Raw genomic sequence first — 27,634 nt, 5'->3', positions numbered from 1 at the left:
TCATCCTTCAGTATAAATCCTTCTACATTCTTTTATCAGTTCCATTCTGTAACTTTTGTCTATTCCTCTTGTTTATAAATATCTCTCCAGTAGTATTTAAATCTTGTCCTGATTATCTTGTCCTCTTTTAAATATTCTCTAGTCCCAGCCCTTATCCTTTGTACCCCCCTAGTCCCAGCCCTTATCCTTTGTACCCCACTCTCTCTCACCCTGTTTCTTATATTTCTTGACTAGTTGTTTCCCCTTGTGGCTCCACCACTATCTACCAGTAGTCCCGCCATTAAAATCGGTGAATTTCTTGTTGTGTAATGATTTTACTCTCCATTTCCATTCTTATTTCCTTTGTTTTTCTGATCTGTAGGGGTTGGGGTTTGGCATAATGGTTAGAGTTTACCTCACAGAAAAAAAAAATACAGGGTTTGATTCTCAATAAGGGAAATCGGCTAAGTTTAAAATAGTCCACAAGGGCAGCTAGCTTAGTACTTAACTATGAAAAGTGAACTTATAGTGCTTTCCTTCTACTTTTATTTCTCTCAGCTTACTTCTCTACAGCTAGCTCTCTGTCTCTGGCTTTTCAATCACCCTTCCTTTTTATTTTTGGCACTCCTCAAGTTTTCCCTTGACAGTGACCATGATCCCTTCCCACCAGTGTTCTTCGAGTTTGTCCCTGTCTTTCATATTGACCTGTATTGATTCTATTCTGTCTCCTTCCATTTATAGCTCACCTACCTCCAGCCCCTTCTCATTGCTTTCTGTTCCTGCACACTTACCTAAAGTGTCACTGCTGCATGATCTGTTATATCTCTCCTGTATTTGGATCTCCACTATATTTCCATCAGGTTCCCCAAGGACCTGTATAACCTACTTGCCTTTACCAAAATGTTTCTTGTGAATGTGAGTTAATTCTCACTTGGATACCTTACCATCCATACATCCAGCCACCCTCCTCTTTCATTCCTTGGGCTAGTTTTTGTCTCATCTTTTTCTTATAGTCCCTCTTTCCATACACCCTATCTTTTTTCTGGTTCCATTGTGACATTTTAGTCCGCCTCTATTATCTCTATTTAATTTCTTCTGAAATGTGTTCAGTTAGCAAAAAAGTTCTTGTAGAATCCATCTTCATTCCTGTTTTGTGCATATCTATCAGTCCTACTTTGCATCAGTTTCTTTGCCATTATCTAAATCTGTCTACAAAATATAGTTCCTCCTCTTACCTCTCCCTTGTTGTCTTCTTCTCCATCTGAGTAATCATAACACATTATTTTCTCCCCATCTGTGAATTTCAGTCTTGTAATAGAAGAATATCTTCCACATCCTCTTTAAATTTGCCTGTATTCTCAGTCATCTGACAGGATTGGATGAACTCACAATGTTCCACGTAATTAACAATATTTTCTTTGTAGTTTTTGAGCACCCATCCATGCTTTCCCAGTTGCTGCCACCTGGTGTAATCCTTTCTCTGGGCTTGCCCTCCCAGCTGAACATTGTGTGCTTTGGCAGCTACTTATGCTCGTACCTCTCCTCCTTATCCATGGCCCCTGAAATCCCTGTCGTTTGGCTCTTACATGTGCATGCTTATGCCTTTTGTTCATTTTAAGTGTCCCTCACACTAATAGACTGTATGCAAACCCAATAATGATGTCACAGTATTTTTATATAATGCATTTCCATTCAGTGGCCTCCCCTCATCACTGTTGCTTACCAGTCTAAAGTGCCAGCTTCATTTGTGCTATAATCCAACAATTTGTTTTCACAGTTTTACAGTTGTTTACTATGCTGCTTATACACAACTTTTCCTTTATTTCACATTTGTCTCTAGGTCATTTGCTTCTACCTTGTTTCTCTCACACCTTTATGCTCCCTAGTTGTTACAGCAATTATTTTTTTATAAGACTTAGACATTAAACTTTGATTTACTGTAATTTACTGTGCATCAATAAGTAGTTATGTAAAATATGTTGCTTACCTTGGAAGTTTTCACCTTTACCCTCCTTGACTGCATTAACCATCATTGGTCTGGGAACTGATTCAGTCCAAGCCATTGTTTGCAAAGTTTTGATGTTGTGTTCCCTGGGGCATATTTCAAAATATAAGGATTTGTTTAATTTAATATAATTTTCCTATACTGTCCACAGACACCTGCCTTTCAGTGTTCATTCCTTCCACTTATTTATTGCTTCTTTCATTTAATGGTCACTTTCAGTCCTGCCTTCCACCATAAATGCTTCTATCAAGCTTTAGTCCCTTGTTTGTCCTGCAGTTCATTTGAGCCACCTAAACCATATAATGCAGAGTTCTCTCAACAATGTCCTCACAACCCTCCTTTGTCCGTCTCTGCTTGTTTCTCTGTTTTTTGTGCCTAAAACTGCCATAGGAGAGGCTTCTTGTTCTTCTGTCCCTTTGATATGTCTGCTTGACGTGCTTCTATTCCACTTTCTTGTCGCTTTTCTCAACTATTTGTGTTGCCTTTGTGATTTATGTCCTGCTCATCTCTATTAGTGACATGCAACCCCTCTGTACTTCCTGGTCTTATCTTCCTCCTTGTTGGCGTTTCAGCATCTAGCACTGCATGTCCTCCCAGTACTGCTGTGTTACCTCTCCCAAATCTACTTTGGCTCTCCCAGTCTATGTCTGGCAGACAATTTGGAATTTTACTCCTTGGGTTGCTTAGCTGTCTATGATACCTTTGCTTAAACTTTTGAACATCCTCCATATTGTGCAGCCTGAACTATCTCTCTTCCTACTGTATTTCCAGTATTTTAACCACGCAACCGCTCCATTCATTCTTAATTCATTTAATACCTCCAGCATAACTTTCCTTCTCTTAAAGAGTGATTCGGAGTAATCCCCATCCAGTTTTATGAACATCCCTGCAAATGCAACTCTTAGTCATTTTGCTTGCCTTATTATTTCATTTTTCACAATAAAGGAATGAAACATTCCAAAACATGCCTGGATCCACTTTCTGCAGCTGCTTGCTGCTGCCCCACTCTGTGTATCCTCACAATTAGTGTTTCTTGATTTCAATAGCTGTATAGCCAACTGGTCCAGTTCACTGTTGCTCTCTCTCTCTCTAGTATTCCAATTATTGTGATGTTATAACTTCTTGAGTTATTTTCAAGATCATCCACCATTTCAGCCTTTTTATTAAGTCTTTTAATTCCTGCATGCTGTGAATCTGCTCCAGCAGTTCAGCTTTAATTGCAACTGTAACTTCCCCTGTAGTCTTTCCACTTCTGTTTGCTACTGTTCCATTGTTTGTTTGTTTCTGGGAACTCTCATCTTGGTCTACTGCAATTACCTTTTCACAAAAAATGCACAGCTGGTCCTCCATATTTGCAGCTTTATCCATGTGCCTCCTTTTTCCCCTGCTCATTCATCTTTCCTTCTGGCTTGTTTCATCTCCCCGGGAACACTACTTATATCCAAATTTCATCAGGCCCTGTCCAAAGTTTTAGGCTTAAGAAACTATCTTGACTGGGATCTCTAGTCCCTCCAAGGATACTAAATGTAAACAGTGCTCAAAATGATATTAGAGGTATGGTAGTGAATGAATGGTGTAAATACACACACATATATATCCAAAGCTTATCTAAACAATCTTTATTGGTTTGTGATTGACTGTGGAGTAGCTTAATAAGAGAAGCTTTTATTTGAATTTATATTTTATTTTTTACCACTGTTTTTCACTGTTTGTAGGAAAGAAGGGATAGCGTGTAGACAAGAAAACTTACTTTGATTTATATTTTGCTGTTTCTCTTTAATTCTCACTGTTCATTGTTAGAAACAGATAGGTTTTTATACAGGCAAACTCTAGCCATTCCAAAGGGCCTAGTCAGCTATAAATTCACACAGACTGCAGAGGGGGCAATTCACAGCTTATCCAAACAATCCTGTCTTGGTATGTGATTGACTGTGGAGTTGCCAGGTAAGAGAAGTTTCATTTGAATTTATATTTTATTTCTTACCACTGTTTTTCACTGTCTGTAGGAAGGAAGGAATGGCATATAGACAAGAATTCTGCCAAACTGAAATTTAAACCAATGCACAGAAGATACTTACAGATTATATGGAAGCAAGACAGTCATTATGTAAAACTAACTGGACTGATGCATTCGGCTGAATATTTGCAGAAGGAATGTGGAAAGTTTTGAAAGAGAAATTGCCTGAGTGCAAAAAATCAAAATAATGTTTAACATTAGGATCTAGGCATACAACATTGGTACATATATTTCCATAAGAAAAATATACCTGAGTAAGGTGAGAGAAAAAAATATAAGAAATGGAAAAGAGGTTGAAACACAACTTTGAAAACTGAAATAAACAAGATGGACAAACAAATTATGCATCGTGTGAGACAAGATCAAGAAAATGTATATAAAGATATTGAGCATAATAGGAAACCATTTTACAGATACATAAGTTGTGGAAGGACTAAAGCTATACAAGTTGATAAGATGTGTGTAAATTCAAAAAAAATATTCTCAGACACAACAGGTGATAGATATATTTACAGTTTGGCTCCACAGAGGGGTAATAAATTGTCTTAGTAACATCTAGGTAACCTCAGATACTGAAATCAAATTAGATTATATTGAAAAAGAGCTATGCAAACTGGATCCAAAGAAAGCACAAGGTAGAGACAGAATTAATAATAATGACCTGAGAACACTTCAGCATAAACTTGCAGTGCAATTGTTACACTTATTATTTACCAGGTCATATAACTATGTGGAGATCATTCAAGACTGGAGACATGAGCTTATTAAATCTGTTTTTAAGGGAAAGGGGAGTAGAGCAAACCTAGAGTCATACAGACCCTTAAGTGTACTTTCATGTTGTGGAAAAATAATGGAGAAGGTAATACTGGATAAGTTATTATCAGAAATGGAAAGGTTGGGACTTGAAATGATGCATCAGCATGCATATGTTAAAAATACAGCTATTACCACCTGTAACATGATGTTCTATAACAAAATAATAACAGCTGTGAATGAAACATAGTGCTGTGATCAGAGCTGGATCCAGCACTAGGTGACCAAGGCAGACACATAGGGCCTAGTGTCTGAAAGGGGGCCACCACTGGCTGGGAGAGGGCTCGCTGGCCACAGGATTATTTTTTTAATTTAAAAAAAAATTTATTTTTAAGGGAGTTCTTCTTTAAGAACACCCTTTGCATCTGTTCATGCAGATATCTGCTGCATCTGTGTGACCCGTTTATGTCCTTGTCTTCCATGCTTGCAGAATTTCAATACAAGACAACATCTGGACTGCAGACCATGGGTGGACAAATAACAGGTAGGTAAGTGTGTCTGTATGTATGTATGTTTCTAAGAGGTAGGTACGGTTATGTATGTGTGTGTGTGTGTAGGAGGAAGATAGGTATGTAAGAAGGAGATAGGGGTGTTTGTGTTAAGAAGTAGATAGGCAAGTGTGTGTCTGTGTAAGGAGACAGGAGTGTTTGTGTGTGCTAAGTAGACAGGCATGTTTGTGTGTGTGTGTGTGTATAAGAGGTAGACTGGTAGGGGGTTGTGTGTAAGGAGGAGATAGGTAGGTGTATGCGTGTATATAAGAAGTAGACAGGTAGGTATGTGTGTGTGTGTGTGTGTGTGTGTGTGTGTGTGTGTGTGTGTGTGTGTGTATGTATAAGAAGTAGATAAGTAGGTGTGTGTGTGTGTGTATGTGTATAAGAAGTAGATAAGTAGGTGTGTGTGTGTGTATAAGAAGTAGGTAGCTAGGTGTGTGTGTATATAAGAAGTAAAGAGGAGGTGTGTGTGTGTGTGTGTGTGTGTGTGTGTGTGTGTGTGTGTGTGTGTGTGTGTGTGTGTGTAAGTAGATAAGTAGGTGCACGTGTGTGTGTAAAAAGTAGATATGTAGGTGTGCGTGTGTGTGTGCATGAAGCAGATAAGTAGGTGTGTGTGTGTGTGTGTGTGTGTGTGTGTGTGTGTGTGTGTGTGTATAAGAAGTAGATAAGTAGGGGTGTGTGTGTGTGTGTAAGAGGTGGATATGTAGGGGTGTGTGTGTGTATCCGCATGAAGTAGATAGGTAGGTGTGTGTGTTTGTGTGTATGTGTGTATGTGTGTGTGTGTAAGAAATTCGATAAGTAGGTGTGTGTGTGTGTGTGTGTGTGTGTGTGTGTATAAGAAGTAGGTAGCTAGGTATGTGCGTATATAAGAAGTAGAGAGGTGTGTGTGTGTGTGTGTGTGTGTGTGTGTGTGTGTGTGTGTGTGTGTGTGTGTGTGTGTGTGTGTGTGTGTGTGTGTGTAAGAAGTAGATAGGTAGGTGTGCATGTATTTTGTGTGTGTGTGTGTGTGTGTGTGTGTGTGTGTGTGTGTGTGTGTATGAAGTAGATAAGCATGCATGCATGTCCTTTGATTCACCTTCCTGATTGTATTATATTATATTCCTTGCGTATTAAAGCACCTCCTGATTGTACAAATTATATTCCTTGTATATTACAGCACTACTTGTTAGAGTGTATTTTAAATGTATAGTTTTGAACATTTTTTCCAGTAAGCAATGAAACAAAATTTATGAACCAATAACAAAACTGCCCTATTCAGAACATTTCAATCATAAAAGGCCACTCAAACTCCTGTCATTACAATACAGCAGTCAATATGCACAATCTTCACAAAAGTAAAAGTCATCTGAATAATTTCCCTTTAAAGAGATGATGTAACTAATGAAGCAGTTTCTGCTAGCAAACAACTTTATATTTCAGTATTTCATCTACAAATTCAGTGCCTGCTGTCCTTGAAGAATAATTTGCCTATGTTACATAAAAAAAAATGGTAAGCTGGTAATATTGCAATATGGAATGGATGGAAAACTGATAACAGTTTGTGGAAAATGATTGCTCGCTGTACACCAGGCAGAAGAGGAGTAAATTTATTCCACTAATCAGAGAATGTCAAGAAGCAGGCATGATATTCAAGCTGCTGTACCCAGATATTTTCAAAATATTCTTTCCTGGAGGAACAAAATCATTTTCTGATGCAGAGCATGCTAAGGAGGAAACACAAAAGTTTGTCCAAACAAAATGCGAGTTATGAAACAAAAGGAAATTATGCTTCTTGTTCTTCTAGTAATACAGATCACAGAGAGACTATACCAGTGAAACCTTTTCTAATGTTTCAACAGAAAATGCTTGAGAGAGAGAAAGAAAACCCATAAGTGTTGACTAGAACTGAGAATACGTTGGAAATGAAGGAGAGACTGGATTTGGGAGATATGGATCAACAGGATAAAAGCTAGCAACTCAGAAACTGACAAATAAATATGGAATTATAAATCATTAATTATACTTTTTAAACATGTCTGAACATGAAAACCTGGAAATATTGGACTTTTTTTGACTTTGTTAAACTTGTAGGGGACTCTAAAGCCCTACTTCATGAAATTAATGTTTGGAAGGACATTGGGGTGAGAAGGAATCAGTTAACTGTAAGTTGTTTAAGTAGTGTTTTTATAATGCATGATACAGTCTGCTTGCTATAAAATAAAATTTTCTCAGTTATTTTTGAGTCCAATGGAGATACTATAGTTAACATGTGCCCCTGTTTTTTCCCTTCTCTCTTTTTTCTTGTACAATTTTAAGAAATGTAGGCACTGCAACATAAAAAAGAAGAACAGTGTGGTCAAAAGAGCAGGATGCAAAAAAAAAACTGATGTGCTTTCTTTCACTCTTGCATAGGATAATGACTGGATTAAGGCTCTTGGTTTGATATAGTAACACGTTTTAAGAAAACAAACAAATAAATAAATAAATAAGAACATTGTCTAGCAAATAAATGAGTGCTTGTAGAAGAAATTCTGTATCTGGCTCTCATATCTCCATGGAGACAATCTGATAAAGAGCAATAAAAAAGCTTACTTATTTCAATAACTAGGAGATAATGTCTTCTGAAACCATTCAAGTGTTTTCCCAATCTGGTAAAGTAATAAAGATAAGATAAAACCAAATAGCACTTAGTAAAAGCACAGGCTGTATCACACATCTTAGCGTGGATAACCATCATTTTGGGTTAACTCAAGTATGTAAGCATGGCTGTCAGTTTAGGACTTTTTTCCTATTAGGAGAGAAAAACTTCAATATTTGAAGGTGTACATAATTTTGTGTGTTAGTATTAAGCTAGTAGTTAGTATAAACAGCTATACTACAGGGATACATTTGGAAGGAACTGAACATGTGAATTTGAAAAAGTAATGTTTTTAGCATGGTTATTCAGCGGAATACCTGAGACAAAGGAAAAAAAAAGTACTTATATTAATTGCAAGAGAAGTTCTAACAGTGACAGAAGAGAATAAAAATATAATAATGGTAGATTTTTAGTAATAAGAGGATACTGGCAAGGGAGGAGGATTACACTGGCATGTATTTATATTCCTCCTAAAACTGTTATAATGGAGTTTAAGACATTTCTGGGAGAAATAATCAGCTTTCAGCAGGGAATATTACTTATAGGTGGGGACTTGAATTACATTTGCAGCAGTTAAAATGGATTTAGGCTCAGAATGGAAAATACAACAAAGAAGGGTAGAATTTTCAAAAAATGTTCAAAATATTTGGCATGAAAGATGTAAATGCAATACTAGGGTTTGGTGTGAATTTACATAGTATTCCCCAAGATACAAACACTGTTCTAGACTAGACAGAAAAAGAAGTTATGTTCTTACCATAACATTCCATCTGTGTTGTTGATCTTCATTCATTCATTATTGATGGGTATCAGTTCCATCCTCAGAACAGCGTCGGGCATTATAACAAGCTTGCACCAGCCAACAAACTCTCGAGTTAAGCTTACCCATAGTGCCCCTCAGCTCAAGTTTACCTGTAAGAAAAAAGGAGAGAAAGCGGAGGCTTTATCTGAGCAAATTTCCTGTCATAAGGTAGGACTGAGTCTGAACCTCCAGGAGTCTTTCAGAGGGGGCAGGTGGGAGGTAATGAATGAATGAAGATCAACAACACAAATGGAACATTATGGGTAAGGACATAACTTCTTTATCTGATGTTGTTAATCTTCATTCATTCATTACTGATGGGACAGAGTCCCTAGCTACCTTATTTCCTGGGAGGCCCTATGGAAGGATATTCCTGAACACGACTGAACCAAAGAAAGCTCTCCCCCTGGAGACCAAATTCAATTTGTAAGGAGTGCTAAAGGTATGAGGGGTTGCCCACATTGCTGCTGCACAAATGTCATCCATGGAAACTCTTGCATGGAAGGCAACAGATGTCACAACTGAGCTGGGTGAATGTGCTTTGATCTTAGTTGGTAGAAGTGCTTTGTTTTATTGATAGGTAAAAGAAATGCAATCTCTCAACCATTTTGACAGAGTCACTTTGGAAACAGACCTTCCCAATTTTGGTCCTGAGAAGGATATGAATAATTGGTCAGATTTTCACAGTGATTGAATCATAAATGCCTATGCACAACAAGTAAATGTACGGAGTATTCTCCTTTGTTAGAAAAATTTGGAAAGAAGACTGGAAGATTAATTGTTTGATTAACAGCTAAATCCAAAATAACTTTGGGTAAGAAGGTGGGATTAGTCCAGAGTGGTACTCTGTCTTTATGGAAAACCATGTAAGGATGTTTTATGCACAAGGCCTATAGTTCAGATATTTGCCTTGCTCAGGTAATAGCTACCAAGAACAAAGTTTTCCAGGATAAAAATTGTATATCGCAAGTGGCAGCAGGATCGAAAGGAGGATGAGTCAAAGACTGTAGAACAAGTGTCGAATTCCAGGGATCAACTGGCTCTTTGAAGGGAGGTCTAATGTGCATGACACCTTTCAAAAAGATTTTACAGACAGTGAGAAATCAAGGATGAGTCCTGGAATCCATTGTGGAAGTTAGAGATAGCCGCCAGGTGTACTTGAATAGTTGAAGCTGCTGCTCCTGAATGCAGGAAATTTGATACATAGTCCAGCACTGAAGAAAGTGGAGCTGAAAAGGGGTCCATTCCCTTCTCTTGAGACCAAATAATGAATCTTTTCCCCTTGCTAAGATAAAGTTTCCTAGTGGATGGTTTATAGGAAACCAGAAGAATGTTACTTAGAGGGGAGGATTGATTATTTTGCCTGGCAATTACTGGAAGTGGAGGACCCAAGCTGTCAGCTTGAGACTTGATATGTTTGGATGCATCAGCTCTTGTGGGTACAACAGCAATTCCAGAGTTGGATCCAGAATCCATGGTTGGTGTATTAGGCGAGACCAAAGAAAGGGAAAACAAACTTGTCAGGGCCAATAGGGGGCAATGAGGATTACTTTGCTTCTCAACTGAAGAGCTTTCTTTAGAAATTGTGGGATCAGAGGAAGAGGATGGAAAGCATAAAGAAGTCCCGTGGGTCAATCCTGTACTAGAGCATCCTTCGGGACTCCTCGTGCAGAGGAATTAGGGCAAAGTAGTTGATGCATTTATGGTTTGTGGGAGATGTGAATAGACTGCAGTAAGGCTGACACCAGCAACTGAAGAGTTTTACCGCTATGACAGGATTGACGGACCACTCATGAGGCAGGAGAATATATCTGAGATTATGCTGGAATCCCTAGGAATGTGCATTGCTATCAGAAAGTGATTCAAAGATATCCATTGCTAAATTCTCATGGCTTCTTGACACAACAGGTAGGACTTGGTTCCCACTTGTTTGTTTATATACCAGACTATGTAGATGTTGTTTGACTGGAGTCAACTTGCATTTTTCTTCATTTACTGAGATCCCTAAAGATTTCACTAGCTTTAGGGTGTAATGTAAGACTGAAACCAGTAGATGCTTGGTGGGAGTGGTAAGGAGCCAATCATCTTAATATGGAAACACCCAGAATCTCTGCAGTCTCAAGTGAGCTGTCACCACTGCCAAGCATTTGGTGAACACTCAGGGAGCTATGAAGAGACCAAAGGGCAGCACTCGAAATTGGTAGTGATTGGCTCCCAGCCATTAGCGGAGAAATCTCCTGGAGCATTTGCCCATTTTTATGTAATAATACGCATCTTGGAGATCTATCAATCAATCACATCCAATTTTCTTTCTCCATTAACAGGAGAATAGACTGAACCGTGACCATCTAGAATTTTGTCTGTCTGATGAACTTGTTTAGGATGTGGAGGTCCAAAATTGGCCTGCAATCCCCTGTCTTTTTTGGAACTAAAGAGCCTCGAGTAAAAAACAGATTCTGTCTGGTCTGGTGGGACTGTTTGGATGACTCTTTTTAGAAGCAGCTTTTGAATTTCCTGTACTGCTGCATCCCATTGACTGGGTGGAATGTCGAGGATTTTCTTTTGTGGCCTTGGGTAAAGATTGAAAGGGATATGATAACCTCTGGTAATTATCATCTGCGCCCAAGAATCTGTCGTTATGGAATGCCAGGCTAGGTGGTATAGAGACTGCTTCCAGAGGCAAGCAATTGGGCCATTCTTCAGTAACGCTGATAGGGCTGCCCAGAGAAAGAATCTCTGGATCACTGATTACATTGACTCCCTCTGCCTCTGAAGGGGCATCTTCCAGCTGAGTTTCCCCCACTGACCCAGGGAGTAAACTCGCCATGTGTGTCATGGAAAGGATTCTGGGATTTCTTGCACCACATCTTTCCACTCCTCTGATTCCTAAAGTAGGGTTATTGGGTGGTGGAAAAATGAACTCCCATGGCAGACAGTGCCTTACTGTCCTTTTCACACCTGGCTAATGTGACTTTTACTTTTAGGCAAAAAAGAGAAGAGGCCTCCATTGGACCGTTGAGAAAGGAAGACTTAAAAGGGTCCACAAAATCACATAGGTACATCCAGGCATGATGTCTCATGACAATGCCTGCACCCGCTGCTCTAGCCACCCCTTTGGTAGAATGAGAAATCAACCACATGGACGAATTAGATATTGACTCCAGGGTGGCAAGCTGAGAGGCAACTTTGTCATGTACCACATCAGAAACTGCTCCTGCTAGGGTTCCTGTGAGTTCTGAGATTAGGTCTCTCTGGAGATGGGTAAACTGTGCCAAATAATTCAGAGACCAAATGGCAAAGGTCAATGAACAATACACCTGCTTTCCTAACCTACCACCCGAGACTCCCTGTTTGGGGGATGGACATTAGGGCTTTCCTCAGCAAGATCATTCCTAGTGGCTGCCACCACCGCCACCATAGTGTCAACTGGAAGGCCTTTGTACCAGTGTGGCCTGTCCTCTGGCAGAGGTTGAATTTTGTCTGGCCTCCAGGGGATAGGTTCAATGGTATCAGGATTCCTCTAAGTGCACAGTACGATAAGCTGAACTATGTCATCTGCAGGCAGGGTCACCCAGGAAGTAGAAGGTCTGGCATGGAAAGCCTGCAAGAATACAGACTCCTCAGAGGAAGGGGTTGGTGGATGTGCAGTCTCCCCGTTGCTTTAAAATTTCTGGTATGTCTCCAAAGGAGACATCTTCAGGGGGTGACTGTGGAACCTTCCCCTTCATCATAGTCTGTATCTTTGGTAAGGGATTCCCTGTGGGATTCCATGTGCTTCCTCTTGCATTATCTCTTATTGGGTACATCCTCAGTGGGGGCATCTGAAGAGTGGGTACCTTGTGGAAGGGTATCTTGAGGGTCCTGTGCCCAATGTCTCCGAGCAGTGGACTGTTTCAGCGGACATATATACATGGTACTCCATTGCCAAAGGAACCAGCTGTGAGCCTGCAGAGACAAGTGCCCTCTCCATCACCTGGAAAGCAAACCCACCTGAATAAGGATGGGAGCCTGGAACACAGAAAGACAACCTCAGGACCAGGGTCACGCTCCTCTCTGATGAGCTGCCACCAGAGAAGGAGCCAAGAGAGGACTCGGTGCTGCCAAGACAACTGGAACTGTAGTAGATGGTGCCGTGGAAAAAAGAGGTGCCATACTTGGGATCAGGGTGCCGAGAAATCAGTCATGATCCTGAAGTTGGCTTGACTTCGACTGAGTCGAAGGCCATAGTGTAGACTCCGGAGCCATGGTAAGGTTTATCAATGGAACCGAAGCTGGTACTGGGATAGGCATTGGCATCAAGGGCCACCTTACTTCGAAGGAGGAATATATGTCAGAGTCTGTGGAGGAACTTCCTCGGCTGCAGGTAGGAGGGAGGTTTTGGAACATGTTGGAATTCCTCTGGCTGCCACAAGCTGATCCACTAGTCTCACTATGTCAAACTGTGAAAGGCTCCTGGAGGAGCTGGATGCTGGATGACATCCCTGATGGAAAATCAGAGCGTTCTCAATAAGGACTGCACTGTTGTCCAAAAAAAGGACCTGCCGATGGGGAGTATCAGGTCCGAGGTAGTATTTCTCCCTTTGGCACGATGGTCAAAGGACCAGCAAGTTGTGTAGAGGGGGTAGTGACCTGTGTTGGGGATACTATTTTTGGTGCTGAGAGGGGCACAGGTACTGCAGCAGAAGTTGAAATTTTGGGTGGTTCCTTAATTACAAGTGGTACCGTAGTAGGTACTTGAGGCACTGGTGCTGAGGATGCTACCATAGTTGATGTTTGAGGCCCTGGTGCTGAGGATGGTACCATAGGAGGGGTTTAAGGCACCTGTACCGAGAATGTAGGGGTTAATTTAGGAAGTTTTGCCTTCTGTTCCATAGATTTAACAGATTTAGAGTCACTGCAGATTTACAGTCATTTGTGGAGAGGTAGGAACAGATATGCTCCTCTTTTTATGTACCTTTTTAGGAGGGGTCTCGTCCTCCATCTCTGATATAGCCTCCAAGAAAGGAGTTTTTAGGAGACCTTTTAGTACAAGTTTATTTTTTCTTTCTGTCAAGGTGCGGGTGCTAAAGCCCTTAAATAAGTTGCATGGATTTTGAACTTTTAGATGCGGTACACAAGACAGTAGACACAATACAAATGTCCATCTGAGCTTGGCATTTTTCTGTTATACTGATCACATCGTCTACAGCCTATCATTCCTGATTTATCAGCCATTGTCAATAATATGCCAAAAACTTGTCCAATAACAATATAAGAGGTAACCCCCGCCGGACCAAGACTTTGGAATTTGGGCCAACTGCGGGACTGCCTGATGGCAGGATAACCCAAGTGTGATGACTGCAGCGGGGTAACACAATAAACATCAAGAAGTACCCAACAGGTAAAGGGAGAAAAAAGAGAAGGGGAGATACCAGCAATGGTACTGAAAATTACCAAAGAGGTAAAAGAAAGCCTGTACCAGCAATGGTATGAAAAGTACCAAAACATGTGGTAAAAAGTCAACATTCAAACAAGAGGCAAGGGTAACAAATTCTAAACGACTACTAAAGGGACAGAAATTTCACAGAAGTAGAGAAAAATTATCTCAAAAGAAGTATAAATTTTCAAATCACTTAGCTGAGAGCTGGCCTGACACATCTTGATACGATATGCAGCAAATGAGATCTGAGGTCACAGAGTGAGAGGCACTATGAGTAAGCTTAGCTCAAGCCTTTTTTGTCTGGTGCAAGCTTGTTATAACAGCAGACTCTGTTCCAAGGATGGAACCGATAATCTTCATTCATTACTGATGGGTAACAACATCAGCTCATATATTTCACACAATGTGCATTTAATTGAAAGTTATCATATGCATCCAATAACTATTTCAGATCATGCACCAATAATAACTAAAATAAAATGCAGGGTAATGAAATAAAATTGAGACATTGGTGTTTTCCCACCTATCTGTTGAACAAAGAGGAATTTAAGGAATGGGTAGTGGAATTTATTTAGGAGTTATTAGAGAAGATAGAAATTTCTTCTGAAATATAGCTAGGGAGTGGGACAAAATTAAAATATAGTTAAAAATAGAATGGAAAAAAGAAACAGAGACATGGTTAAGAAGTAATAAGAATTTAGAGGGACAGACAAAGGTTGAAGTATTGCAGAATAGGGGGAATCTCACAGAACAAGAAAAGAAGCAACTGCAGAATGCGAAACAGAAAATAAGGGATTACCTTGATAACATGCATGCATTTAGAATGATTACTGTTAAGCAACAGTTTTTTGATAACTACAGAGCATAAAAATGTTTAGCACAACTCAGGTAACAGAAAGTAGACAGGGTTGTCTCCAACCTTAGGGTGTCTATAACAAGATAACAAGAGATCCTGTAGAGGTACTAGAGGTATTAGAAATATTTCAACAATTGTATGAAAGTCTGTATAAAGTAGAGAAACACTGAAATCAAGAAACGTGGAAATGTTTATGGAAGAATTAAATATGCTGAGGTTAGAGAGCTCAATTACTAACAGGATAGGAGGAGATAAGATAAAAATGATGATATGTAACAAATCCACTGGAAAGTCCCCAGGAATAGAGATAGTATTCCCATGGAAGTTTGGAAGCCAAGAAGGAAAAAAATACAGATCTGGAAGGTTTGTTTAACAGTATTTTAAGAGGAGGAAAAGCACCAACATCCTGGAAGAAACCGGTGGTGACTGTAATACCTAAAGAGGGTAAAGACCTATCAGCTACAGCGTCATACTGGCCCATTTCAATCCTAAACCATAACTATAAAGTCTTTATATCATTAATGTCTAAAAGAATGGCAAATGTGTTGCTAAAATTGAAAAATATGGATCAATGTGGTTTTGTGGAGGGGAGGCAAACACTTGAGAATATTAGTAGAACACTGATGATCCAGAGGGAAGCAGAATGTAAGAAAATACCATTATTGTTGGTATGTCTTGATGCACAGAAAGCATTTGACAGACTAAACTGTGACTTCATGAGCAGGGCAATGGAAACATTTGCATTCCCTGATAAAATTATAAGGTTGATTAGGAGGATATATGAGGGATCATAGATGAAAATTAATGTGGGTGGGTTCTTCTCTGATAATTTCTGTTTGAGCAGAGTAACCAGGCAAGGGCATCATGTTTCCCCTTTGTTATTTGTATTATATTTAGAACTTTTGGCAAAGAAAATAAGTGACTCAGAAATTCAAGGATATAATTGATGCTATAGTCAAGAAAATCTGACTGTTTTGCAGATGATATTGTTTTATACCTCATAAAACCATAAAAGGACATGTCAATGTTGTGGAACATTTTGAGAGTGTTTCAAATCTTTTTGAAATACAAAATTAATGAAGCTAAAACAAAGGCAAAAGCTGTAAATTATGTACCCACTCACAAATTGGTTCAGTCATATCCATATTTATGGGGGCACGATAGAATGAAGCACTTAGGAGTATGGATTAAATAGGATTCTGGTGTAGCCGCTAAGGTTATATAAGAAGAGACTACAGAAAAGATAATACAAAAAATGAGAAATTGGAAGCTTTGTTTAATGGATATGGATAACAAGATACAAGCAGTTAAAATGTTTTTAGTCCCTTTACTTTTATACACAGGTCAAGCATATTTTTAGCTGAAGGATTTTAACTGGATTGGAAAGATGGCAACAGTCAAGTGAGATAAGCTGATTCTTCCAATAGAATAAGGCAGTCTGGGATTACCCGATTTAAAGGGGTATTTCAGAGCTACACAGTTAAAGTTCCTATATATAGCATAAGCAGCAACCTATAATTCAAAGTGAAAACAGATGATGAAATAGGGGAGCTCAAGAAACAAGGAGAGAATGGGATTTTGGATGCAGATCCTTAAGGAGAATAACAATAACCATACAGAATACTATATTCATAAAGTAGCAGAAATCATTCTAAGAACCAAGTAAACAGAGGAATGGAGAAAGGAGATTCTGCTGATAAGGATACAGACAATAGGCAAGAAAGGGCTCTAATTTACTGGAGAAAAATGGCAAAAGAACCAAGGTATTGGGAGTAAATAATAGAGACGGAAAGGTAATACAATGGGAAGAGGCCAAGAATTTACTTGGACTGCAGGCTAGAGATTGCCTTCCTTTTCAAGGATTGATATCAGAGTATAGGCAACGAGAAATAAATAGACAGATCTTCAGTGAAAGACAAGCAATGGTAAAGATTTTAGTAGAATATAGAATAGAAGCTGCTGTTTAAAAATGAATAATTAATACAGTACATAAAATATTGCGTGATAACTATAAGAATCGATCAGAAGAGGTCACAAAGGATTGGGAAGAGAGATTGGGTAAGCAATTCACAAAGAAACAATGTTGGGGGTATATATGTATGCCTCCCAAATATGCAACAAAGTCTAGAAGATTTAGGATCTTTGCTTGGAAGTGTTTACATAGGTAGTTTTATACCCCAAGTAGACTCCAAAGAATATTTCCTCAGGTAGACAGCAAATGTTGGAGGTGTGAAGGGGAAGAAAGAGATAATTGGGAGCATATTTTCTGGGAGTCAAATGAGTTGGCAGACTAAAAATTCCCTGCAGACTACTATATCAGAAATACTGGATAAGCAAATTGGTATGAATAAGGACATTATATTTTTTGAGCTATGAAACAGAATCAGAATTGCCTAGACCTAGTAAGGTCTTGCTGAGTCTAATTATGGTGACTGCCAAATAGAAATTACTAGCAATTGCAAATCAAAGTCTAAACCAACTACACTAGAAGTAGTGACCATAGTAAAAGAGATAAAACATTTGGAAATGGGATTTTTAGAAAAGACTAGGAGCACATTACATAGAAAAAAATGGAAATTGTGGGAATATTACATGCAGACAAGGAGTGAGGTTTAAAAGAAGGCAGGATTTAAATGAGCTATGTAATGTTTGACTGACAGTGACAGAATAGATTATAACTGATGCATAAGGTTTTCACCTGAAACTGTCAATATGGTTTGTCTTCATTTATATAAATGTAGGATTGTCTATGTCATAAGAGACAATTTAGTAAAGATGTTTCTTATTTAAAACAAAAACTAAGTAGATGAGAATTGGGAGACATAAACTGAAAGATGCATATTTAATAAACCGCACAGTGATTGAAACTGTAGCTCCATTTAAGGACCTTGGTATATGGGTAGATCCAGCTTTGAGACTTTCTAATCATATCAACCAATTAGTTAATGACAGTTATAAAATTATAGGTTGCATAAAAAGATTTATAAATTCTAGGAAATCAGACATTATGATGTCATTGCTTGTTAATTACATTAGACCCAGGAACAACAAGCAAGGATCACCACGATGTACAGATGTTGAATAATTTATTGAGAAACAAGCGCTTTCGCATACAGACTGTATGCTTCTTCAGGTTACTATATTCAATGAAAAACTTGGTGTTTAAATATCAGAAAGGCAATTGCTTAATTTCCCGCTTTTTCTTTCATTTAATTAGATAATTAATAATAATTGAATAATTAGATGAATAGTATATTAGTTCTTAACTCTTTGCATTCAAATCTATTTGAGATATTCTTTGGAGATGCAAGTTTAAGAAATGCAGGTTTTAAAATACATATTTAAGAAATGCACATTTAAGAAATACAATTTTAAAATGCAGTTTTAAAAAGAAATCATATATAAACTATACGCTCAAAGACTAATATAAATAGCTAACATGTCAAAAACTACAAATGCTCAAATACTTAGAACAGCATATTATTAGATAGCTGATTAGTTTAAGCAATCTTGATGTCAAAAAATATATACATATAATAAAACGTTTAAACATTTTTATACTGTATTATCAATTAAAAACATGCCTAATACTAATATCTGACATCTCAGATTTTATATAGTCAATAAGAAATACATTTATTACTGAATACTGCTTCATTTATAAACACATAACAATACTAGATTTAATATATAGTATTATAAAAATATATATCATATATACAAAAAGAGACAAAACATCTTCATACCTAAATAATAATAATAATAACATCGCTATCTAGAAGCCAATAGAGACTTCAAACTGACTGTACTATTTAAACCTGGAGGTATATGCGCTCTTAGCCTCAGAATCCATTCAAGTTCTATATTCTCTAAATGCAGCATGGTATCCCCTCCTATTTTCAATCTTCTAACTACCTGTATAACACGGAAATAAAACCTGTGATCTGAAAATTCTTTTACATGTTTTGCCAAGGCATTGGTTGTAACTGCTTTCTTAATTTCATATATATGATTGTAAATACGTTTCTTAAACTCTCTGGTGGTTAAGCCTACATAATAAGCCTGGCATTTATCACATGTAGCCAGATATATAATATTCGAGGTGTTACAATTAGCTCGTGCACTAAAATGATAATCCTTATTTAATCCTGGAATATAGAAATGTGTCTCTCTGGTAATATGCTTGCACATATTACATTTACTGCAAGGTATAGTCCCTTGATGTAACAAATTACCAGATATTTTAGAGATATTCTTCTCAGGATAATGCCTATCATTGCACAAAAGCCTCTTTAAGTTTTTGCTATTTTTATAGCAAAAACTAGGAATATTACCTACAATGTTTCTTATATCTTGGTTAGCTACCAGGATATGCCAATTTCTACTGATGATCCGGGTAATGTTGTGGTTAACATTGGTATACCTGGTAACAAATGGGACATATGTCCTACATTCAAAACATCGTGATAGATAGTTCAGTGAGTCATTAACTGTATTAGTCATTCTATTTCTATCAGATGACTTATAGCTAGAAGGATGGCTACTCTGAGTATGTCCACTGTTAATGGAGGGTACAGCTTTGAGACTTTCTAATCATATCAACCAATTAGTTAATGACAGTTATAAAATTATAGGTTGCATAAAAAGATTTATAAATTCTAGGAAATCAGAAATTATGAAGTCATTGGTTGTTAATTACATTAGACCTAAACTTGGGTATGAAATAATAATATGCAAAACCTTATAAGAAAACATGGATGAGTAAACTGGAAAAATTACAGCAGAAATATACCAAGGGCACCCATGGGTGTGAAAATTTAAGTTATTATGAGAGACTAAAATAGCTGAACTTGTACAGTGACTCATATAAATACTTAAGAGGAGATATTATTCAGGTATACAGAGCATTAAGAGACAACTACCTCTGGGGATGTTTGAGGTTATCAAAAGGTAGTAGAGAATAATCAAATAACCTATTTAGAAGATTCTATAGGAATGAGAAGTGTACTAATTGGTTGTCTGAAAGATCAGCTGATGCATGGAACAGACTACCAAATTGGACTGAAAAAGTTTTTTCCTTTACTCAAAATGAAATGCATGGAAATAGGGTTGGTGTAAGCCAGTCATCTGAGGATGACACTCTGCTGACAGAGAAATTTAAAAAGTTTGATACAACACTTTTAAGGTTTAAGAAGTTGCAACTTGAAAATTAATACTTGCACAGAAATATTGACCTTAAGCAAGTTCCTAAAGGTCTTAGACTGTGGCATTACCCCAATGGTGATTCCTTTGTGGTGGAATTTTATAGACAGCTACACTGTATTTTTGACAATGCTGGGCTGGAAATGATGAGATTATTAATTAAACATAATGAGGCTCATATGAATGAGTTGAACAAATCCTTAGAGGCACTTAATATGAGTATCAAAGCTGATTTACTGTTTGAACGTTACATTATGGATTTTGACATTATTAATAAAGTGGAAAGAGTCTGTAAAGGAATTTTTCATCGTAAACTGAATAAAATTAACAGGGATATGCAGGCTTATAGCAATGAAACCTGTCAAAACACATTCTCAAGGCAACCAAAAGGCTCCAATTAGAAAGTTTCTAGTGCCCAGCTGACTGAATCGTCAGAAATGAGGTATAAAGGGGAAGCAATACAAATGAGTGAGCATAGTAATAATGCATGGACTGAGGAACCCAGGAGGTCTGAGAGAATTAAAGATAAAAATAATAAAAATAACAGTGAGAACCTGGGTTTTCACAGGAACCAGCAAAAGGACAGCCCAAACTGGCACTATTCAGTTCAGGGGGCTCGAGCAAAGCAATTTTATTTGAGGAAACAGCAGAAGAGGTTCTAAATTCAGCATTTTCTTTGGTAAGGCAAACAAATGACTGTTCTAGCGATGTGACAGATTTTTCACCTGAACGAAAAAAACAAAGCTGAGGTATGCCTCCAGGATCTCCAAATAATTTTATTACAAAAACACAAGCGCTTTCACCAACAGGCTTCTTCAGGTGTCATACATATAAAATTATTTGGAGAACCTGGAGGCATACCTCAGCCTTGTTCACAAAAGGGAACCACCTAGGATGCAGAATAGGTACAAGACATTTAGTACTAGGCAGGAAGGAAATGGTGAACATTACAATTATAGGAGTGACAACAATTTTTTAGATGGAACAGATTATCGATATCGGAAGGGGGGAAGACAGCAAGTAATGGAAAACAGGAATTGGCGGGAAAGGAGAAACACAGAGATGGCAAGGTAGTAATGGGAGAAAACCTTATTGTGTATATCACAACATACATTCTAGTATGGGGGATTTTAGTGTGTACAATTACACAGACTTTAAGCTTGACATTGGACATTTCAGTCTTTTTGCGAAAGGAATGAAATATGTTCCTAAATATAAATGTAATATTGTTGACTATATTGTAGAATTCAAACTATACCTGCGCAAATTAAACTTAGCAACCTTTTTTCATGAGAACAATAGAACTGCAGTTATTGAAAAACCTCTTAGAAAAAAAAGCACATTTATTCCCCCAACTAATCCCACCTTGGCTACTTTTGACAAAGTAGTCACAGATGAAATATATAAAGCTTTTAATGTGGTCAACAACAAAAAAATGTCCTTCAATTTAATGAAAATAGAGTACAACTCCCTCAAACAACTTCAGGAAAACAACCAAATTAGAATTATGAAACCTGACAAAGGGGGAGGGATAGTGCTGTACAATCAGTTAGAATATGTGAATAAAATACATACAATCTTACTCAATACAGGTAACTATGAGGTAGCATCTTTGAATGAGGCAAACAGTGCACACCATAAAATAGATTTATTATTAGAGGATTTGTTAATGGACGATAGAATTGACACAGATATATATGAATTTTTAAAGGTGAAATATCCTGTTATGGCGACCATTGTAGGGATACCCAAAATCCACAAAAATCTTATGGATCCCCCATTCAGACCCATTATTTCGGGGAATAAGTCTAAAACCTTCCCTTTTGGTGAGGTGATAGATAGATGGTTGAAAAATATATATAGTCAAATCAATCATATAACTATTGATTCCTGGGATTTTTTTGTCTAGGTTAACATAAGATTTATTCAGTAACAATATCACATTTGTTACCATTGATGTAATGGAACTATTTTCATGTATCCCGGAAGAAGACGGTCTTAGGAGATTTGAGAATAGCACTCAAAAATACAGTGGATTCCACTGGGATAAAATACAATTGATTTTGGAATTCATGGAAATAGTATTGAGAAACAATTTTATTTTTTATGAAGGAGAATATTATAAACAGAAAAATGGTGTTGCAATGGGGGCGGCATGCGCGCCCATGTTTGCCAATTTGGTGTTATTGGACTGGGAGGAACAATACATATTACAAGGGAAATGGAATTCATATATCAAATGCTATGTACGATTCCTGGACGACATTTTTATGTTGGGGACAGGGTCTGAGAACGAGTTAAATGAATTTATGGATTACATAAATGGAACTACTCAATATTTAAGATTTACTTACAATTTCAACAGTAATGGGATTTCCTATTTGGACACCTATGTATACACTGTCAATGGTCATTTTGCCTCCAAAATATTTAGAAAAAGTACGTTTAGTAACAGCTATCTGGAATATTCAAGCTGTCATCCGTACAAACAAAAAGCTAATATTATTAAGGGGCAGTGTATAAGGGCAGCTAGGATGACATCTGAACTAGCTGAATTAGAGGAGGAATTTAATGTCATAGGCAAAATGTTTTTAAATAGAGGTTATCATATTTCAATAGTACACAACACTATTAAATATGTTAGGTCTGAATGGAATAACAAATATAAACCTATATTAGGTAGTGGAAAGGGAAACGTATTTAAGAACTTGAATCAACCAAAAGACAACCCACATAACCGGTCTTGTATTATAAGATACGAACATTTTGACAAGGAAGTTAGAAAGATTATAGGTAACAACTGGAATATTTTAAAATCTGATGACAACATTTTCAAGTTATTAGGCGAACAGCCTTCGTTCGTATTTAAAACCGGTTTTAGTCTTAAAACATTGTTTGAAATGAGGAAAGACTCTACAGCACATAGAAGAACAGGGAGGGGTACACAAAAATGTGGCAATTGCAACCAATGTTGGGCCATTATGATTAGTACGAAGATGAGGTTAGACAATATTAACCAGACCATGGTCTATTTTCAAAATGGTAATTGTCGTACTCAACATGTGGTCTACTTAGCTAAGTGTACCCTGTGTCCCTGTTACTATGTGGGGAAAACAGATAGATGTCTTAGAAACAGGATATATGAACATACATATTGTATAAGGAGGAAGGATGAGACCAATGTGCTGTATAGACATTTATCTAATAGTCAAGGGTGCAAAGAATTCAAATTTGCCATAATAGAACAAATTAAGGGTAACCCTAGAGGGGGAACTATTACTAAGAAATTGAATGAGAGTGAGTCTAAATGGCAAATACTTTTGAATTCCACCACATACCCTGGTTTAAATGATGCTATATCAGTAAAGGCTATATTAGAAGCTAAAGGGTGAGGTGGAGAAAATATTTTTGATCACTAATGTTATGGCATATAATGATATATTAAGCTCTTAGTAAATTCAATGGTGACTGTCGAGTGAAATTTTACAAGGAAAAAGGTTATGGCACTGGTGCACTTTAAGAAGGTAACTCTGCCAGTAATTGTTTAATTGGAGAATTAATTGCACAGCACATATAAACTTTTGGGAGAAGTTGTTAAGATGTTCTGAAGAAGTCAATGTAATTGATGAAAGCGCTTAACTGATTTTGTTTTTAAATAATTTTAATAAAATTGGGACTGTTTTTACTTCTGTGCTACGCGTGGCAGTGCTTCCTATCCTAGAACCCATTTCCAGTGGTGTGTTTAGACGTTGGTTTTGTGGTTGTTACTGCTGGAGTTACATTTTATTTATACAGTTGAGATACAATTACTAAATGCCAGGATGTATAATCAGGATCGTATCAACCTTTTGATTGCATTGATGGAAATTATTCTAACAAACTACATTCAATTTGAGGGCCAATTTTATAAACAGATGGTGGGGGTAGTTATGGGGGAAGCATGTGCCCTCACCTATGCTAATTTAGTAATGGCCCACTGGGAATCTGAGTATATTTTTGGTAGTACTTGCATGACATATATAAAGTACTACACAAGGTACTCTGATGATTTATTTTTAATTTGGAAAGGTATGGAACAACAATTGGAGGAATTTTTGTTATATATTAACAGTATTTTTACAATTTACCCATGCATTTAGTATAGAAAAAAATCAATTACTTGGATGTTGATTTAACTATGGAGAATGCAGATCAGATATTCACATCTAAGATTTTCAAAAAATCTACATTTTATAAAACTCATATTTGGATTTCTTGAGCTGCCACCCTTTCCATCAAAAAAGGTCGATAGTCAAGGGGCAACTGGTCAGGGCAGCAAGAATGACTACCAAAGATTCTGATCTTCTGATTGAAATTGAATTTATGTTAAGTACATTTAGGAAAAGGAGTTACCCTGAAGGTCTTCTTCAAAAAGTATGTCAGGAGGTGGTTTATAAAAGAGAAATAGGTGTTTATAAACTTATTCTTTGCCCCCATATACCCCTTTAGATATGGATGATAATTATTTTGGGAACAACAATGCATGTGGTAGTACTCATGTTAGTGGCACATTTAATGGAATTTTTTTATCACCACCTATAATAGACACAGCAGAGAAATTGTTAACGCTGTGAAGAAAAATTGGACATTACTTTATCTTGATAAAGGAATTGGTGACTTGTTGGGTATGGTTCCTAACATAGTTTTTAAAGAGATTTGGCTTTTAAGAATTTGTTAGAGATTAATTATAATTGTTATAAATTAGTGATCATAATATATGGACATTGCCTGCACCTACCACATTTGAAATTTCCCAATGGTTTATTACTGGATCATTTATAACAATTGTAATTCATCTCTAACAAATTTCAAATGTGGTAGGTGCAGGCAATGTCCATATATTATGATCACTAATGAAGTTTTAAAGATCGGACAAAATAAAATACATCAGTAGAAGTATAAACTGGACTGTACTCTGGACTAGTTTTTTTTTATTCTTAAAATAAAATACATATTAGACATAATTTCAATTGCCAGATTAAAAATGTTGTATACATTGCTAAGTGTTTACACTGTCCTGTATTTTATAGAGGGAAAAACTATAAGCAGATTTTGTGAGAGAATTTATGAGCACCTTTCAGATATAAAGAAGGGTAAACCCACAAATGCTTTGTGTAAACATAAGTGGATTTCAGGGACATAGATTTTATTTTGCAGTGGTTAAGTAAATTAAGGACATACAAGGAAAAATATTATCAGTGCACCTAGATGTTTGAATTAAAATGGCAGCTTCACTTGAATGCCTTTGCATATCCAGGGCTTAATGAAAACCTAAATATTAAATGTGTTTTAAAATTAAGACACACAGAGTGTTGATGTTCTCCTTTTGGGAGTGACCTTTTAATTGGAGGTTTTAATTGTAATAATTGAGTGCTATAAGTAATTAGCGAAATGCTTTATAATGTATGTTTTTTTTTATGTAACATTCAGTTCTGATGAAGTTCCTCTAAGCTTTCGGATGAACGCGCTTAACTAGTGGATTTTACTGTGTTTTTACATTTGGTTATTATATTAAAGGTTGGTTTTCCAGTGGCTGTCTTTTGTTCAAGTTAGTTTTTTCACTGTTTGCTGATTTGAGACTACCAAATTACATTAAAGCAAGCACTAGTTTAGATATTTTTAAGAACAGCCTTGACACTCATTATGGGAACAACTGTTTTGTTATACTGGCAGGCTACGAAGGCATTAATACCCATGCTTGAAATATTTGTATGTAGGTATGTTGGCTAGATATGAGATGTGTGAAGGAAGAAAAAAGGAAAATAATTCAGACAATATGAGGTAAAGATATGTCATCAGTGGGGAGTAATTTGTGTTCAGAAAAGGATTTTTTTTATAAAGTAAAATAATAAAGATATATGTAATTCCACGGTGGTGCAGCGGTAGCGTTGTTGCCTCACAGCAAGATGTTCTCCCGTTCGATTCTCGGCTTGGGAGTGCCTTCTGTGTGGAGTCGGCATGTCCTCCCCGCGGTTTGGTGGGCATTCGAAAGACATGCGTAAAAGGGCGTCCCTCCGTTGAAGGTTGGACTTCGAGCTGGCACCTCGGCGTTCGTGAAAATCTACTGCCAATCATTAGCGGACCGGAGTTCTGCTGTGGCGACCCCTAACCGGGAAAAGCTGAAAGACAACAACATTATATATATATATATATGTGTGTGTGTGTGTGTGTGTATATATATATATATATATATAAATATATATATATATATATATATATATATATATATATATATATATATATATATATATAAGTGATGGTAAAAGTACCTTGGTTCATTTAGTTGCTACAATGTTTTTCTTTCTCTCTGTTGTTGAGTCATTTAAATATGTGCAAGATAATGTTTTATACTGTAGCTAAATTACCTTGTTACTCCAACTCCTCCTGCAATGCCAGCTTACAACTTTAGCATGGTTAAACACACAACTGTTTATTAGTAATAGGCAACAAAGCTGTGGAATGTATAACATTGTATAAAACCTGTAAATGTTTCTTGTCTGTAAAGCTACAGATTTGTAAAACATAATATACTGTTGGAAAAATATGTCAATAAGACTGCAAGTTACATAACTGTTTACTATAAAGATGTAGCTAAGACCTGAAACTAAAACTTGAAAGTGCAAAACCATAACCTTTTTCTGTAACGAAGTTTGGCCAGGTGGACACACACACTCGAATTACCAAGGATGAACTATCTATAGCTTGTATCTTTCTGTTCCTTAAAGCCTTAAGTTATGTAACAAAATTAGTTTTCTGTTACTTAAGACATTACATAAGTCAGCTCAGAGCTACTGCCTTCAGTTATGATTTTGTGAGAGAAGGCCAGGAAGGGGTCAGATATTTTAAAGGTGGATTCTGCATGGTTGTTGCTGTGTAAAATATAAAATGAGTTAGAGATGACCCATCCTGAAACACCCCTCAGAAGTCCAGTAGTATGACCCTCTTACTACAAATACCCCAGCTCATAAGAAATATGATGGAGCAATCTTTGCAGTATCTTAAATATGCTTGTTTGCTTTGTGGACCTTAGGCCTCCCTACAAAAGTAAGTTTGTTTTTGCCTCTTAAAATATGTACTTAACAGATATTACAAATATGGCCTATTATCTCTTTTAACCTTATTTTATTTAAGAAATGTTTAGGTTCTGTGTTTTTGTAACCTGTCTACTGAAATTCTATTTTACACACCTCTGTGGAGTACTTACCTTATCTGTACTGGTAATGCCTCAATTTTTGAAGAATTAAATGAACTGCATTTTAAAAGTCTGTGGCTGATCAAATGATTGATTGATATAAAGGTCATTCTGGTGACTAATGTATTTATGTCTAGGATACAGTGTTTAGCTATAAACATCAGTTTTTATAGTTCAGCTGGTGTTATTTTTAAGTTACAAT

This window comes from Protopterus annectens, chromosome 3.part1, assembly GCF_019279795.1.
Source record: "Protopterus annectens isolate FY-2018-M chromosome 3.part1, PAN1.0, whole genome shotgun sequence".
In the NCBI taxonomy this organism is placed as follows: Eukaryota; Metazoa; Chordata; order Ceratodontiformes; family Protopteridae; genus Protopterus; species Protopterus annectens.
Note: the sequence above shows the minus strand (reverse complement) of the source record.